This window comes from Oryctolagus cuniculus, chromosome 16, assembly GCF_051225735.1.
Source record: "Oryctolagus cuniculus isolate XC-2025 breed Fujian yellow rabbit chromosome 16, ASM5122573v1, whole genome shotgun sequence".
In the NCBI taxonomy this organism is placed as follows: domain Eukaryota; kingdom Metazoa; phylum Chordata; class Mammalia; order Lagomorpha; family Leporidae; genus Oryctolagus; species Oryctolagus cuniculus.
Window position 1 is genome coordinate 648,753 of NC_142882.1, and position 16,510 is coordinate 665,262.

General features: G+C 66.8%; 1 long non-coding RNA gene across 1 annotated transcript; it reads right to left on the reverse strand.

The window, feature by feature from the left end:
- Window positions 1–411: 411 nt before the first annotated feature.
- LOC149121380 (uncharacterized) lies at window positions 412–5,971 on the reverse strand. Its single transcript, XR_016222472.1, has 3 exons — window positions 5,721–5,971; window positions 3,822–3,990; window positions 412–2,420 (listed from the first exon to the last, which is right to left on the reverse strand). It is a non-coding gene; the product is annotated as an uncharacterized LOC149121380 (long non-coding RNA).
- Window positions 5,972–16,510: the final 10,539 nt, after the last annotated feature.

Sequence of the window (16,510 nt, forward strand, 5' to 3'; positions counted from 1 at the left end):
GCCCCCTGGAGCAAGGTCTGTGGTCAGCGGGGCTCCCGCCCAGCGCCCTGGCCAGCTGGGTTCCCTCCGATACAAACCCGGCTCTCCGCACGCCTGCCCGCTGAGCCTCCTCACACGGAACATTCTACACCCCCCCACCCCCCACCCCCAGCTCCCGAATCCTCCCAGGCCACCTCTGGGCCCCTCTGCCCGCCCTGGGCTCCTGGCCCGCCCTTCACTCCCCTGCCTGGTTTCCCCCCAGCCAGAGCCTCGCCCACCCCGACCTGAGCCCCCACCCCCACCCCCCAGCCTCATTTTTCTCAGGGACGCACACTTGGCGTCCAAGCCCGCGCGAGGGCCTCACCACGCCAGGGCTGGACCAACCTCTGCCCACTGTACAAAGCTTCCCATATGTCTATTTATTTATGGTTGTGCTAAAATCGCATTTATCTATTTGAGAGACAGAGAGCAGGCGGCAGAGAGGGAGAATGGGAGAAAGAACAGAGAGGGGCAGAACCCTGCTGGTCACGCCCCAAGAGCCCGCAGCGGTCAGGGCTGGGCGGGGCTGGAGCCAGGGGCCCAGAGCTCCATCCGGGGCTCCCACGGGGGGGCGACGCGGCTGCCTCCCGGGGCCAGAGCTGGGGCCAGGGGCTGAGCCCAGGCGTGCAGATGTGGGTGCAGGCGTCCACCCCCGGCAAGTGTCCACCCCAGTTTGCACATCTTGAAGGCACTGGGGAAGAAAATTAAAAATAATCTGGCGTGCAGGAGTGGTGAGAAATTTGGCGTCCGGGGCCCCTTGCACAGTTCCCGCGGGGACGGACGGCCCGGTTTCCAGAGGCCGAAGCATCCACCGTCAGGCCTCGGCAGGAACGTCTGGTCAAGGCTGGCGGCCTGGAAGTGGACACCAGTTACAGCCGAACCTCAGGTGCACCGCGAGTCATTTGTTTCTTTCTTTCTAAAGAAAAATTAGCTTTACTTTCGCAGAGCCTAATTCAGCTAAATGTTCAGTTCAGTGATCTTTATTTATTTGTATTTTCTTCTGAACGGTCCTTGAACTCATTTTTTAAAAGAAAGACGTGTTGACTCGTTTTATCTGAAAGGCAGAGAGACGGGGAGAGGCCGGCAGACCCCCACTCACTGCCGGTGTGCCCCCAGGTGATGCGACAGCCGGGCTCACGCTAAGGGCCAGGGATGCGGCTGGGGCCTCTCCGACCCGCTCAGGCCACCGTCGGCTGCCGTCCCAAGGTGCGTGGGCATCCAGGACTTCCAACGCGGGACGCTCGGGTCCCAGGCGGCAGCCCCCGCCTCCCCAATCCCGCGGGTGGATTCGACATTGTTCCCCAAGCCCGCCAGCCATAGCACTAACTCCGGGGCATTCCCGTCCCTGGAAAACATCGGGTCCCCACGCACGCTCGCTCTCCGCCTCCGCCCGGACTTCCTTCCCTCTGCGCGCACCTCCTGCCTGCGTCGGGGCGTCTGGGTGTCCACAGGAGCTGCTGCCAGGCCCCCCGGGGTCCCGTCTACGCAGCCGGGTGCTGTCCAGACCCTAGACACGCTGGGCAGATGGACTGTCTGAGCAGCTGAGACATTGTATCGTTTAGGGAAGGGGGAGAGAACCACACAGACGCGGCTGCCATTCTGGGTCTTTCCTCTCCAGGTGGGTGGAACCGAGAAGGTGGGTGGCTGTGAAGGTGTGGCCGGGCGACGTGCGGCGCGGCACCTGCCGGCACCAAGGGCTGCTGGTGGCCTCCCCCTCCACCGTCCACTTCCGGGGCGCGCCGGCTGCCTGCGGGCCCTCTTCCTCCCGGCGCCCCTCGCAGAGGCTGTGCAGCTCTGCGTGCCCTGGGGGAGGGGCCCGGCTGCTCCCCAAAACCCTGCCCCAGAGGGAGCTGAGGGCTCTGGTGGGCAGCCCTGGGGGTGCCGCCTACTGCCGCCTCTCGGGGTCTGTAGCGCGCGACGCCGGAGCAGAAGAGGCAGAGCCCCCCCCCCCCCAGCTCTGCAGGTTCTCAAACAGCAACAGAGAAACCGGCCGCGTGAAACCCATCATTTGCCTGGAGGGGAAAATGTAAATAGTTTCAAAATAGATTTGGGGTCAGCCTGGGCGACAGAAACAGGCGGGTGCCGTCCAGGCTGGGGTGTGATACTGTTGCCATGGCTACAGAAGGCCCCCCCCAGCCCCCGTCCTCCTCCCAGCACAGTGGGGCCACCCACCGCCCACCCTGCTCACCTGCAGGGCCCAGAGGGACAGGTCAGGGGCCAGCGGCTTCGAGAGGCCTCCCCTCCCTGACCCAAGACCAGGATGGCCGCAGCTCCTGCTGGTCAGGCCTGACCCTCGGCCGTGCAGCGCGCCGGGGGCCGGGAACAGCCGCGTGCGTTCCACAGTGTTCTTCCGGATCTTTGTTATTATTATTGACGACCTCGTTGGCTTAGTTTAAACTGATCTGAAAGGGAGACAGAGAGGGACAGACAGAGGCAGGTTCACTCCCTGCAGTAGCCGAGCCGGGGCCCAGAGCTGGGAGCCCGGACTCGCCCCGTCACCGGCTGCCTCCACGCTGTGCGCGGGCGCAGGGGTGGGCGTCCTGAGCTGCACCTTCACGGCCAGGTGCCTCGTCCCCCTCCCCCTTCCCCACTCCTCCCCCCACCCCCTCCTCCTCCAGTGCCAGGCACCGCCCTCAGGACGCAAGTCCACTTCCTCCGCCTCCCCGGGCTCTGGGCAGTGACCTTCTCCCACACCCGTTTGTGCTGCCCCGGGCGGTCTCGGGTGGGCTGCAGCCGGCCTGGGGTCTCCTCCCAGCCTGGGCCGGGGCGCTCGGGAGGAGGGCGACACCGTGGGGGCTTCCCTGGCCCATCCTACTGGGAGCCCGTGAAGCATTTTTAAAAATCACACGAATTTTAAGGTGTGAGTTTTTGAGAGAAGAGGATAATGCAGAAAACAGGGCCGAGGAGCCACTAGCCCTGCACGCTTCACACCGCCGTTTGTCAGCATCGATGCCGCGGAAGCGTTGTTGATGACACGCAGGCACCACCCGACCCGCTTGTTTAAAGTGAGCAGTGCAGGGTGCGGGGGCCCGCTGGGGATGCTGGCACGTCAGTCCCAGCTGGACGCACGGCCGGCTCCAGCTCCCAGACTCCTGCCAAGGTGCACCCTGGGAGGCAGCGGGGGCGGCTACAGCCTGGAGGGCCCGCCACCCGCACCGGAGACCCGGATGGAGCCCCCGGCTCCTGGCCCCCCGCGTGGCTCAGCCCCGGCTGCTGTGCGCATCTGGGGAGGGAACCAGCGCATGGGATCCCCCTCCCTCTCTCATTCTGCATATATCTCTCTCTCCCTCTCTCTCTCTCCATCTCTCCCTCTCTGTCTCCCTCTCCCTCTCTCCCTCTCTCTCTCTCCCTCTCTTTCTCCCTCTCTCCCTCTCTCTCTCTCTCTCATTCTCCCTCTCCCTCTCTCTCCTTCTTCCTCCCTCCCTCTTTCCCTCTCTCTCTCCCTCTCCCTCTCTCTCTCCCTCTCTCTCTCTCCATCTCTCCCTCTCTGTCTCCCTCTCTCTCTCTCCCTCTCTCCCTCTCTCTCCCTCCCTCCCTCTCTCTCCCTTTCTCCCTCCCTCTCTCTCTCTCTTCCCCTCTCTCTCTCCTTCCCTCTCTCCCTCCCTCTCTCTCCCTCTCTCTCTCATTCTCCCTCTCCCTCTCTCTCTCTCCCTTTCTCCCTCTCTCTCTTTCCCTCTCTCTCTCCCTCTCTCTCTCCCTCTCTCTCTCTCTCTCCCCGTCTCTCCTCTCTCTGTCTTTCCACATTGTGAATAAACATTTTTAATTACAAAGACCGGACAGCCTGCGTTGGCCCCTTTAAGCACCTGCCCTGACGGCGCCGCCTCTCCCCCAGAGCTGGGCTTTGTTGGCGCCCTTCATCTTCACAGCGCTCCCCGCCTTTGTGAGCCGCCACCGTCTCCCGTCCTGCTCCTCGGTGCCTCTGGGCCTGGGCTCCGTCCCGGGAGTGGCCGGGGCCTCCTGTCCCGAGGGACGCTGTGAAAGTGACAAGAACAGGGACTGTGGACAAACAGGGCCGAGACAGGCGAAGGACGGCCCGGCCCTCCCGGCGCCGCGTCTGACGGGGGCTGGGCTCTGTCCCCGAAGATCCCTGTGTTGAAGCCCCAACCCCACGCCCTCAGAGCATGGCCCCTGGGGTCCCCAGGCCGCTGCGGGCGTCGCCGCCAAGGACCAGGTCTGCTCGGGTAGGGCGGCCCGCGAGCCAGTGGGACTGTGCGTGGATTTCATTTTTTTTTTTTTTTTTTTTGCACCAAAGTAGGCATCTTTTAGTTCCATTTCCCACAGACCATTTACTTGGGAGGCAGAGTGACAGAGAGATTTCCCCCGGGCTGCGTCCCTCCCCAAATGCCCACACCAGCCGGGGCTGGCCAGGCCACGCCCAGGAGCCGGGCGCTCCATCCGGGTCTCCCACAGGGCAGCAGGGGCCCGCGGACTTGGCCGTCGCTGCTGTTCCCAGGTGCAGCAGTGGGAAGCGGGATCGGAAGACAGAGCAGCCAGGGCGCAAGCCAGGCCCCCCAGCCCGGGTGCCGGAGACGGAGCAGGGGCTCAGCCCGCGACACCCGCCCCCCACAGACACCCTGGAGCAGGGGCTCAGCCCACTGCCCTGCAACACCCGCCCCCCACAGACACCCTGGAGCAGGGGCTCAGCTCGCGACACCCGCCCCCCACAGACACCCTGGAGCAGGGGCTCAGCTCGCGACACCCGCCCCCCACAGACACCCTGGAGCAGGGGCTCAGCCCGCGACACCCGCCCCCCACAGACACCCTGGAGCAGGGGCTCAGCCCGCGACACCCGCCCCCCACAGACACCCTGGAGCAGGGGCTTAGCCCGCTGCCCTGTGACACCCGCCCCCCACAGACACCCTGTGTGCTTCCGCGAGACCCTGTGAACGCCACCTGCCGAAGGTCAGGGCTCCCCCCACGATCACTCAGGCAGGGGTCTCGTGGGGTGCTCGCCCCCCCAGGGGCCACGGGGCCACACCCGGGGGCGTCTGTGGTTGTCCCGACTGGGGGCCAGCGACGCCGCTGCCCCCCCTGCAGTGCCCGGCGCGGCCCCTGCACTGGGCTCTCCGGTCCCAGGCTGTGCTGAGTGACCCGGGGTCGGGCTTGTTCCCTGCTCACAGCAACGGCGCGGCCAAGCCCCGAAGGGACAGGAGGTGCTCTCCGGGGGCCACGGCTCGGGGCCGGCCTCTCCCTGCTCCAGGGGCAGCCCCTCAGGACCTGGGCGGGCCAGATGACTGTGGGCTCCAGGGAAGCCCCTGGCCCCACGGAGTCTCCACTAGGGCGATTCCGCCCCCCAGGGGACACTGGGCAGTGCTAGGGGTGCCTCTGGCCAGCAGCTACTCCACAGCCTGGGTGCCCAGGACGGCCCCATCCAGGGAGCGAACCGGCCGCAGGGGACAGTGCTGACCCAGAGAGTCCGCTCCCGGCTGTGGCGAGTCCTGACACCCGGTAACCTCGGCTGCTCCGCCGTGCCCAGGCCTGCAGGCCGCAGTGTCCAGTCTGGGACAAGGGCGTGCGCAGGGCGGCTCCCCCGGGCCAGACGCGCTGCCCCGACCTGCCTCCGCCCTGGGTGCTGCCTCCCTCCCACCTTCACAGGGGTGTGCCTGTCACTGGCCGCCCTGTCCCGGGACAACCCCCTCTGAAGCTCCATTCCTGGGGGGGGGGGGCTCGGAACACATGGTGGTGGGGGGGACACAGCTCACCCGACTCCCGCCTTCCGCCTGCCCGGAGCGCGTCTCTCAGCCACGGCCGTGGCCGCGTCAAGGTCACTGCGGATTCTAACAACCTGCCCTCCAGGGTGCGTCTCCGTGTGAGGGCCCTGTGCGACCAGAGCCGGGTGTGACCGCTTCCTCTGGACCCCGCCCCCGGCCGGGGACGAGGACCGGAGTCCGTGGAGGGCTCGGCCGTCCCCCGCCCGCGCCGGCTGCCTTCCCGCCGCCGCCTCTGGCCTGATACTTAGGTAGAAATCTCCCTGGCTGGTCGGGGGCTCCCGGGGGCGGGGGGACTTGGCATTCAGCCCACCCTGCAGAATTCCCGGGCCTCACAGCAGCGCGGGGACCGTGGCCGCCCCGGGACCCACAGGCCCATGGGCCCACAGCAACTCGGGGGGGGGGGGGCCTGCTGGGAGTCCTGCAGGTCTCGCCGCGTCTGTGTTCAGAAAGGTGGCTTCCCCCACTGCTTCCGGAACCTTTGGTTGCCGGCAGAATATTAACACCTCCTTCACGACGACAAAGGACACGAGCGGCGGGCGCTCCCAGCCGGGCAGGGGTGTGCGAAGCCACAATGGGCTGTGCGATTTTTCACAAAGGAAAGTTTTTTTTTTTTTTTTAATGTTTATTTATTTATTTCCATCTACTTGAAAGGCAGAGCAACAGAGAGAGACATCATTCAGCTACTCGCTCGTTCCCCAAATGCCTGCCGTAGCCGGCACAGCCGGGCCGGGCCGGGCCCACGCCGCGAGCCAGGGCTCCCCCCGGGTCTCCCACGCGAGGGGCAGGGGCCCCATCGCTGCTGCCTCCTGGACGCCGGGTGGAGAGCAGAGGGTCTGGGACTGCAGCTGGCTCCCTGTGGGATGGTGGAGTCCCCGCCAGCGCCCGTGGCCCCCACCCCGGCGCCGGCCTTGTTTGTGGCTGTCCCTGCAGAAGCCGGCCGGGCTGCGTGCTGTCAGTGTAGTTCCCCGGGGGGCGGCGATGTCCCAGGAGCTGGGAAGAGCCCCAGGGGGACGACTGGGAGCCCCAGCCCCGCCCTCCACCAGGCGGTGTCAGGTCAGAGGCTATTGGCCTCTGTCCAAGCCCCCCGGGGCCTTGGGACATCCTCATTCTGCGAAAGCTCTTTGAGAAAAGAAGGTTGTTTCAAAATAATTATTGGACCTCAGCAAGTAGGATGCAGTGGGCAGGGGCACCCCCCACTTTAACCCCTGCGGCCGGCCCCCGGGGTTGCCGGGACAGGAGACTAACTTGGTCCTAGACAGCACAGTAACCGGAACAGGCAGACGCCAGAGTAGCTGGGACTGGGGCAACCGGACACCGGACTCAGCTGTGTCCCGGACAACACACAGGCGACTCCAGCATCGAAACCGAGTAGCCAGACACGACACGCCGGAGTGGCCGTACCAGGGCGACGCCGGCCCGAGGCCTCTGCACCAACACCGGGTCACCCGAGGCTCCCTGCCCCAGCCACGCACCGCTTGGCGCTGGCGCGGGCAGACTCACCCAGCTCTGCGGGGTCCACGCCGCACCTGCCTGTGCGCCACAGTGGGGCCCTGTTCCCTCGACCCCCACCCTCACCCTCACCCCGGAGCCACCTTCAGGTCCTGGAGAGCCCCGGGCAGCACCGCCCGCCGGCAGGGCCGGGAGCTGGCGGCTCTCCCGAAGCCAGTGCGGCGAATTCGGGCTAGGACAGGCGCACGTTATGCGAGAGGAAACAAAGCAGTTGGTTTTTATTATTTTTTCCTCCGTTTCCCTCCCTTCCCTCTATTCTGATGTATGGGGCTGTTGAAAGCCTGTCAGACCACAGAGAGAGAGATGGGGGGGGGGGAGAGTGTTTACCAAACATTTACGGCTACATTGTATCAAAAGAGACCGCTATGCCAGGCAGCTCGGCGGCCAAGCAGAGAGCAGCGTTTGATGTGCTGGGCTCCCTAACCAGGACAGAGCATCCTAAGGACGCGCCGTCCAACACGCGCGGCCGGGGTTCCCTCCGCCCCACTCGCTCGCCCCTGGGGGGACGCCGGGGTCCTCCGCTTTTATCACCTTGACGGGCAGGGGTTTCCCCCACTTTTTATTGATCAGTTTCACATTCCAGGACATTCGATGGAAGGGGGACCCACGCTCCTGTCTCACCGCACGCGGCTCCAGAAAGGTGCTGAAGTTGGCACCGGGTCCCGGGGACGGCGCGTGAGCCTCAGGGGCTCCGGTCTGTACCTGCGGCAGGGCACGCCTGGGGTTTAGATTTCCTGACCGGATCCACGAGGGGGCTTAGTGTCCGCCCCAGATGACGGACACAGTCCCACTTCCCCGGAGCAGGTGGAGGGGCACCCGGGTCTGACAGCCGTGGCTGCTTGGGCAGACGAGAGAGTTCTGAGATGGGGGGTGGTGGTGGCTGTGAACGCCCCCCCCCCGCCACTGCGCTGTGCGCTTCCACGTGGTCAGAAGGGTAAAGCCCACACTGTGTGTATCTCACTGCAGAGCCTGCCGTCCTGGCTGTCACCCAGCGCTCACGGAAGGAACGAGCTGCCCACCCGTGAGAGGCCGTGGGCGAAGTCTGGACGGGCAGCACTGACCATGAAACACACGGGGAGAGGCACGGAGACCTGAGCTTGCCAGCGGCCAGGCGGGGAGCCCGGGCAGGCACCTGGGGCAGTGGAGCTGCCGGGCCAGCCGCTGCGGATGACCTGGAGCCCTGGCCTGAACCACGCACGGGCTCTCGGTGACAAGGATGAGCCAGGTCGGGGAGGCCGGTGCTGGGGGGACAGGAAGTACACGGGGACCACTGATGGTCGTCTCAGTCCAGCTGTGAGCCCGAAACAAGCAGAGCTGCTCCAGCCCCACAATGACACACGGAAGCAGCGAGGTCTTTGCAAGGGGCACAGCTGGAGGGTGGCGCCGCCGGGGGAGAGAGGCAGAGAGAAGGCAGAGGGAGAGAAGACCCAGGCGGGTGGCGCCTCGAAGCGGTCCCGCACACGGCCCGCAGCGCTGGGGGCGGCGACGGAGCCCACGGCTGGACGCGAGATTGGCCAAGGTCGAACCAAGGCAGGGCTGGGGGCGACCCGGGCGCCGGGCGCAGCGGCCACTCGGAGCCTTCGGGGGTCGCTGGGAAGGGGCAGCTGTCCGGGAGCTGGGGGCTGTGTAAGACGGACAAAGAAGGAAGTGACTGTCCGGGAACAATGCGGGCTTCAGCACAGGGGACCTTGAAGAAAACAAATAAAAGACGGCGGTGGATTACCCGCGTCCGTCCGAGGGAGAACAAGGAGGCAGGAGAGGGGGAGAAAACAAACCCTGGCGGTGCGGCCGTTTTGAAATGCAGATTACGCACGGCTGTCTGCCCCCGGACGCCTAATAGTGAGAATGAAAGGCTTCTTCAAAAAATCAAAGGCAAACAGGATGGAAACTCGATGGGGCCTAATCCTTGACCCTTTGTTGAAGAGAGATTCCAGCTCGCTCGCGCGCGCGCCGGTCTGGGGACGGGGACCGCGGCGGAGTGGGGGGGGGCGCTACGGAGGGCGCTCAAAGCGGGCGGACGCGGCAGCCGGGTCGCGTCCGCGCCGGGATCCGGTCCCCAGCCCCGTGTCGCCCTCTGATCCGCACCGCGAGCGCGCGGCTCGGCCGGAGACGCCCCACGCGGGGTGGCGGGTCCTGGCCGGCAGCGCCGTCCGTGGTGCTGCGCGCGTCCTAGCAGTGCCCAGCGCTGTCCGCGGTCAGCGAGGGCGGCCGCATGCGCTTCCGGCTCCGCCTGCCAGCACGCAGGGTTGGCTTCCTTAACGGTGTCCGGCAACGTTGGTTCTCCGGCCGCTGGGGCGGTCAGGATCCGGACCCCCACCCCCACCCCGGGAGGCTCCGGGCGAGGCCCCCTCTCCTGCCTCTCCCGGCTTCCAGAGTGGCCGCGTCCCTCGTGGTGACCCCCTATATCTTGAAAGTCAGCAGTGATTGGTCAAGACAGAGCGTGAGTTTCTTCAAAACGGTGGTAAAAGCAGACAAGACCCGTCGGCAGCATCGGGCAGGCTCCCAGTGTGCCGGCAGGAACCGGCTCGGACGCTGGGGACAGGTGCACCTGCTGAGGCGGAATGGACTTCTGTGCCAGTTCCCCCCGCCCTGGGGGCTCGGGGCCTCTCATGTCGGGAGCGCTGGCCCCGTCCCCCCACGAAGCGTGTCCTGGGGTGGCTCCAGCATAAGGACAGGAGCCCGGGCCGGCTCTGGCTTCTCCGCGCTCCCCGGGCACAGGCAGAGACAGCCTTGAAGGAGGGAACACCTCACAAAGCCGGCTTCCAGCGACGTCTGCCTGCCCGGGGAGGGGCTGGTGGCACCCCTGGGTGGTGCCGGGGATCAGAGGCTGAGCAGAGGGTGGGCACCCTCTCAAGAACCGAAGGGGGCTGAACGGGCGCAGGGCGCCGCACGCAGAGGCCGGGCGCCAGCTCGCTAAGGATGCTGCTGTCTTTGTTTGCCAGCGTCGCCATCACAAAACGCCACCAACCCGGCAGAATCCGTTCCCTGGGAGAGCGGGGGCTGCAGGGTGAGGGGCGAGGCGGGCGCGTCCGTCGCCTCCTCCATGTCCTCGTGGGCGCCCCCCCCCCGTGTCCTTCTCTTGTGGTCAGGCTGGGCTGGGGCCGACCCTGCCGGCCTCACTTTAACGGAGTCCCTGACTTAAGGGCGGCACCTCGACACACAGCCAAATCCGTGGGTGCTGGGGGTCAGGAACACACAGGAGCTCCAGGCACGCGGTTCAGCCCTAACGGGCGCCGTAGCAAACACCCACCGACGAGACTCAGTTTACCTTCCCACGGTCCTGGAGGCCGAACCCTGAGGTCACGGGGTCGAGGCCCCAGGGGAAGACGCCTCCCGCCTCCGCCTGTCTCGGGGGACCCAGGCGTCTGGGCACGCGGCCACGGCACCCGGTGTGGCCTCTGTGGCTGTGCTGCTTCTGTGAGCCACACCTCTGCCCGCATCCCTCTCACAAGGACCTGTGACATCTAGGGCTCACCCCCACAGCCCCAGACCTCAACCTAGTCAGCCATGCGAGATAAAATAAATGGTGCTAGGGATTACGATGTGGATATCTTGTTTTGTTTTTGACAGGCAGAGTGGACAGTGAGAGAGACAGAGAGAAAGGCCTTCTTTTGCCGTTGGTTCACCCTCCAATGGCCACCGCGGCTGATCCGAAGCCAGGAGCCAGGTGCTTTTCCTGGTCTCCCATGGGGTGCAGGGCCCAAGCACTTGGGCCATCCTCCACTGCACTCCCGGGCCACAGCAGAGAGCTGGCCTGGAAGAGGAGCAACCGGGACAGAATCCGGCGCCCCGACCGGGACTAGAACCCGGTGTGCCGGCGCCGCAAGGTGTAGGATTAGCCTAGTGAGCAGCGGCGCCGGCCTGGGTATCTTTTTAAAATAAAAACATTTATTTCATTTTATTAGAAAGGCAGAGTTACAGAGAGGGAGAGAGAGAGGGGGAGAGAGAGGGAGAGAGAGAGGGAGAGAGAGGGAGAGAGGTCTTTCATCTGCTGGGTCACTCCCCAGATGGCCACAGTGGCCGGAGCTGAGCCGATCTGAAGCCAGGAGCCAGGAGCTCCATCCGGGTCTCCCACGAGGGTGCAGGGGCCCAGGACCTGGGCCATCGTCCACTGCACTCCCAGGCAACAGCAGGAGCTGGACTGGAAGTGGAGCAGCCGGGACTCGAACCCGCGCCCACATGGGATGCGGCTCTGCAGGCAGTGGCTTTACCCGCTGTGCCACAGCGCCGGCCCCACAGTATTTTTTTTAGCATGCAATAGTTGGGATATACTTACACTAAATCACTCACTGTAATAACGTTATTCTAAAATGTATATGTGATTTGCATTTCTGTGTGTACGGCACGTATGTGATAACAGTTACCGTGTTCCATAAACACGCTCGTGGGAGCCCGTGGCACTGGGCACACCTCAGGCCGAGCTCCCCCCGCCGCCGTGGGAGACCTGGATTGCATCCCTGGCTCCAGCCAGGAGCCCCAGGGGGCGCTGGTGGCCACAGAGGCAGGAAGGACCCCCGCCCCCCCCCCCGGACCTCCCCTCCTTGACGCCGCGTGTGTGCCGAGAAGGGATGCAGGGAGAGGAGCCGTCTTCGCACTCTGCTGAGCCACAGATCTGTGCCTGCCGAGACGCAGGCCGGCCACCCCGAGCCGCGACCCGACAGCAGCTCCTCTGAGCTGTGCTAACCCGTGCCAGGCCAGCCCCGTGGACGCCCCCCCCCCCCGAGCCCCTCCAGGAGTGACAGGACACGCACCGAGTGCCTACGGGCCTTCACGGCCCTGGGTGGCCGAGCAGGGCCCGGTCTCGGGGAGAGACGTTCTGGGCAAAAAGGGCTGAGCATGGCGGCCGTGGCCCGGCTGGGATGCCCGGGAGAGGAGGGAGGAAGAGGAGGCCAGCCTGGCCCGGCGCGGGCACTCGGCTCTCCCGTTCTTCAGGGCCGCCGAGCCCCTTCCAGCAGCCCCTCCCTGCCTCAGGGACCGGTCCCCGGCACCGCTGGACGAGGGGCCGGCCTCTGTTACTCAGGCCCAGACGGGGACAGTGCGGGGCACGGCTGGGACTCCGCCCCTCCCCCCAGCACCGCTGAGTGTGGCTTTCCCAGGGGGGGCCGGGTCCTGGGCGCTCAGGAGGGCAGATGACCGTGGGACGCGGGGGCTCACCCGGGGTGAATGTGCTCCCAGCGGTGTGGGGCCACAGCCGGGGCCACCGAGGCTCCTGGCGCAGGGCGGGCGGGGGCCGGGACGCTGCTCCACACCCCCGATCTCCCGAGTCCTAGCGCCACGAGGCGGAGGGTCTTCAATTGTTTCTGTTCTCTTTCCAGTCCCAGCAATGCAGCCCCGGGCCCCCAGGCTAACAAAGCAACGGAAGATGATGCTGGAGACCCCCATCCTCTGCCCCCACCCCACCGCAGCCCCACCGCAGCCCCACACCACGCGGCCGCCTGACTCGAGGCGATGCCACGGTACCTGAGGGTCTCGTGGTTGCCATTGCCAGCTCCTTGGCTTTCCTGAGAATTCCAGGGGTTCTCGGACCCTCGTACCGGCCCGGCAGGACGCGCCGGGGGTCCCAGCCCCCCCCCCCCCGGCCTCCGCCTCCCGTTTCAGCGGAGTGAGCACAGGCAGGGAAGGTCGCGCCGCCCCGTGCCGCAGCCCAGGGGCCCGCACGCGCCGTGCCACGGTCGCCCTGTGCCCCATCTGCCGTGCCTTTGTCTCCCCGCGTCGCCGTCTCGCGGCCCCCGCCTCTCCAGCCCCTCTCTGCCTCCGAGCGCAGCTATCTTCCCCCGCGGAGGAGTTTAGCGCTCTCTTTGTGGGCCCCTTTCATCTCCTGTCCTCGGGGTCTCCGTCGCCACCCCCTAGGACTAATTAAGGTATTTTCCTAAACAAGCCCAGTTGTGTCTCTAAAATGAATTCTGATGCCAGCTGGTAAAATTCACCACCACCACCCCCCATTCTCTACGAGACAAAGATGAGCGACGCGCGTCCGCAGGCGGCCAGACCGACAGTTGCACTCCGAGGTTGCGTGTCGGGGCTCGGGGACAGACACACCAGGCTGACTCCTGGGCGGGGCTAAACCCACGTCTGTCCGGGAACTCAGAAGGTGACCTCACCCGCGACAGGGTCTTCGCAGACAGAATGAGTTTAGGGGAGGGTGGGCTTTAACCCGGCGACCAGCAGGATGGGTCAGGGACCAGAGGGACTTCGGTGGAGCCCTGAGCGGCCCCAGTAGGAAGCGGCCTTGCAGCCCCTGGGCCACTCTCACACCTCTGGCCCCTGCCGTGGGCGGGGCTGGCTCTGATGGGGAACTGAGCCGCGTTGTGCCAAGGGAAGGCCCCACAGCCACTGTGCTGGAGGTAAAGGCTGCGTGGGGGCTGCGCGGCCATCAGAGAGGAGGAGCCGGCCAGGGTCCCCCAGCGTCCCAGCCTCGAGGCCTGCCTGCTCCCACCTCTCTGCGGCAGAGCACGGGCAACCAGGACCCCGCCCCTCGCTCCGGGGTCCTCCTGATTGGGTCAGGCCCACGGGGTGCTTCTGCTCCGCACACCCCCGCAGCCTGCCGCCGAGCGCGTGTCCAGCCACGCGATGACCCGGCGCGGCCCCGCGGCCCAGGGTGTCAGAAAGCAGGCGGGAGGGACGGAGAGCAGCCAGCCGGGGCCGGTGGGGCGAGGCCCCGCCCTGCGGCGCTGGGTCAGGACGTGGGAGTGGCCTTGTCCTGGGGGTTGGTCCCGGCTCCCCCGTCTATCTCGCACGCAGCACGCGCGGGTAAGGATGCTGAGTGACGAAAACCCTGGTTTCCAGGGACCAATCTTTGGGCTGCCCCAGGGAGGCCCCCGAGTCACCCCCCCGAGTGCCCTGGGCGCCAGGTGCCACAGGAACTGGGATGTAGGGTCCCCGCCCTCCGCAGGCTGAGGGGAGAAGTCCTGCCTGGGGTGGGGGGCACGAGGGAGACTCAGGGGCCGCCCAGACGGGTGCTGTCCCCCAGACCTGGGCCGTGGGCCCCAGGAGCAGGCAGCGCCTGCCCCTTCCAATTCACAGCAGACAGGCACCGGGGGAGCCCAGGGGACCCTCGCGATGGCCCCCGCGCCTCTGTCTGACTGCCGCCGAGACGGCTTGCCCACCGTCGACCCATTGCCCTCCCGCCCCTCTCCCTGCCAGTGGGCCAGGCCGCGGCCTCTGGAAGGCGGGACTTCCCTAGCCTGGTGCAGCCACGTGGACACTCGCGTTGACCCGAACGCTCGGACGTCCAAGGTCAGGGCGCCGGCAGCTCTGGGGTTCATGAACGATGCCCTCGGCTCCCACGATGGTGCCCTTGGCTGCATCCTCTGTTGGTGAGAAACCCCACGTCCTTGTTGGGCAGGGTGGGCAGAAAGAGCCCGACTCCCCGGGCTCACCCTTCCATGACGGCCCTGCCCACGTCCTGAACTCCGCCCCACACAGGAGCCGAGGGAACGCGTTCTGGCCACCCAGACATCGGGGCGTCAGCCGTGAGGCCGCGTACTATAGGGTGCACCTAGGAAACACCCCAGGGCCGGCGCCGCGGCTCACTAGGCTAATCTTCCGCCTGCGGCGCCGGCACCCCGGGTTCTAGTCCTGGTCGGGGCCCCGGATTCTGTCCCAGTTGCCCCTCTTCCAGGCCAGCTCTCTGCTGTGGCCCGGGAGGGCAGTGGAGGATGGCCCAAGTGCTTGGGCCCTGCACCCCATGGGAGACCAGGAGAAGCACCTGGCTCCTGCCTTCAGATCAGCGCGGCGTGCCGGCCGCGGCGGCCATTGTGGGGTGAACCAACGGCAAAGGAAGACCTTTCTGTCTCTCTCTCTCACTGTCCAAAAAAAAAAAAAGAAGAGGACGGTGACGGTGGAGGTGGGGGTGCGACGCTGACGCTGCACGTCAGCAGCTGTGGTCTCGGGCTCCGGCACCGGTCCGAGCCGGTCTGGTGCTCATGACGCTCTCGGAACACGGCCCCTACTACCCCCACGACCGAGATCCACAGCCCTGGGGAGGCCCGGCGGTGCCCACTGCGGGCTCCGGGGCCCTCGCAGTCACGGAAGAAGCCCGGACGCCCAGCTGGAGCGCGCGCGGACAGGCCACAGTGCGTGGGGCCCAGCGCCCGCCAGGCCGCTTCTGCCGGAAGATCGGACGCATGTCCGGTGGCTGAGACGCCCGGACGGACGGACAGGTGCGTGGCGGGCGCCGCAGATGCCACTCGGGACACCCCCATCTCTCCTCCACGTCTGCGTGTCCGGACTCCGGCTTCCTGCTCGCGGCGGCCACTGCTCCGGTCGCTGGCTCCCCCCGCCCCGACCCCGCCGTGGGGGCCTAGGCCGAGCTCCTGGCTTCCACGCGGCCTCTCGTGGGCATCCGGGGTCGTGACCCCGCCTGCAGAGCCCCCACCTCTCCAGCAGAGATTTAACGGCGCGCCATCAGCGTGTTTTAGGTGCTGTCACTGATGACGCCCCCAGGACAAATCCCCGGGAGGCGCCAATTGCGACATCTGATGGCCGGGAAAGGTGCCCACCCCGGCCCCATTCCGCTCGTCTTTGTTAATTTGACGACGGGTGGAAAACGCATTCAGCGACGCTACTGAACCATGCGCTAAATCAAAAATTAAAACCTGCACGGGCTCGCGCGCGCCGGGCCTGCGTGCGTTCTCGTGCGGAAGGGCTCAGAGCGCGCGTCTGGCGGACAATGAAGGTCCCGCACGGCCCCGGGGCCCGGGTTCGAGTCCCCGCTGCCCGGCCCGGGCCTGGTGGGCGGCCGGGGTGGGGCGCCCGGCCAGGGGGGTCGCCGGTGTCCCCTCGGGGGAGCCTGGCCGTCCCTGGACACCCCCCCCCCGCCGCATCCCCAGGGGGCACGGCGAGCTGACCAGGCCACCAAGCGTCCCACTCCGGCCCACAGGAGGCGGCGCCGTGGCCACCTCGGGGGCGACTCCGGGACCCCCCCCCCAGGCCCCCAGCGCATCTCTGGGGACTGGGACCCCTAAGCAGGCCGCTTGCAAAGCTCATAGCCCCCGGCCCGACGCTTTGGGGCGTTCGGAGGAACTTGGAAGTTCTGGAAGGTTCTTCCCATCAAGAGTCGTGGGGGGGGGGCTGGCGTCCGGGGTCGGACAGGCGGACAAAAGGCCCTCGGCGCGGGAGGCGGCTCCGGCCCCGGGCGGCCCTGAGCGGCCCCGACCCCGCGGCCCAGACGCCCTGCACAGCAGTGCGCGTGCGCGGGGGCTCGCGGGACGGCGGGGGCGGGACCGGCGTCGGCGCGCGGCGCGAGCGTGCGCCCCATTGGGCAGCGCGGC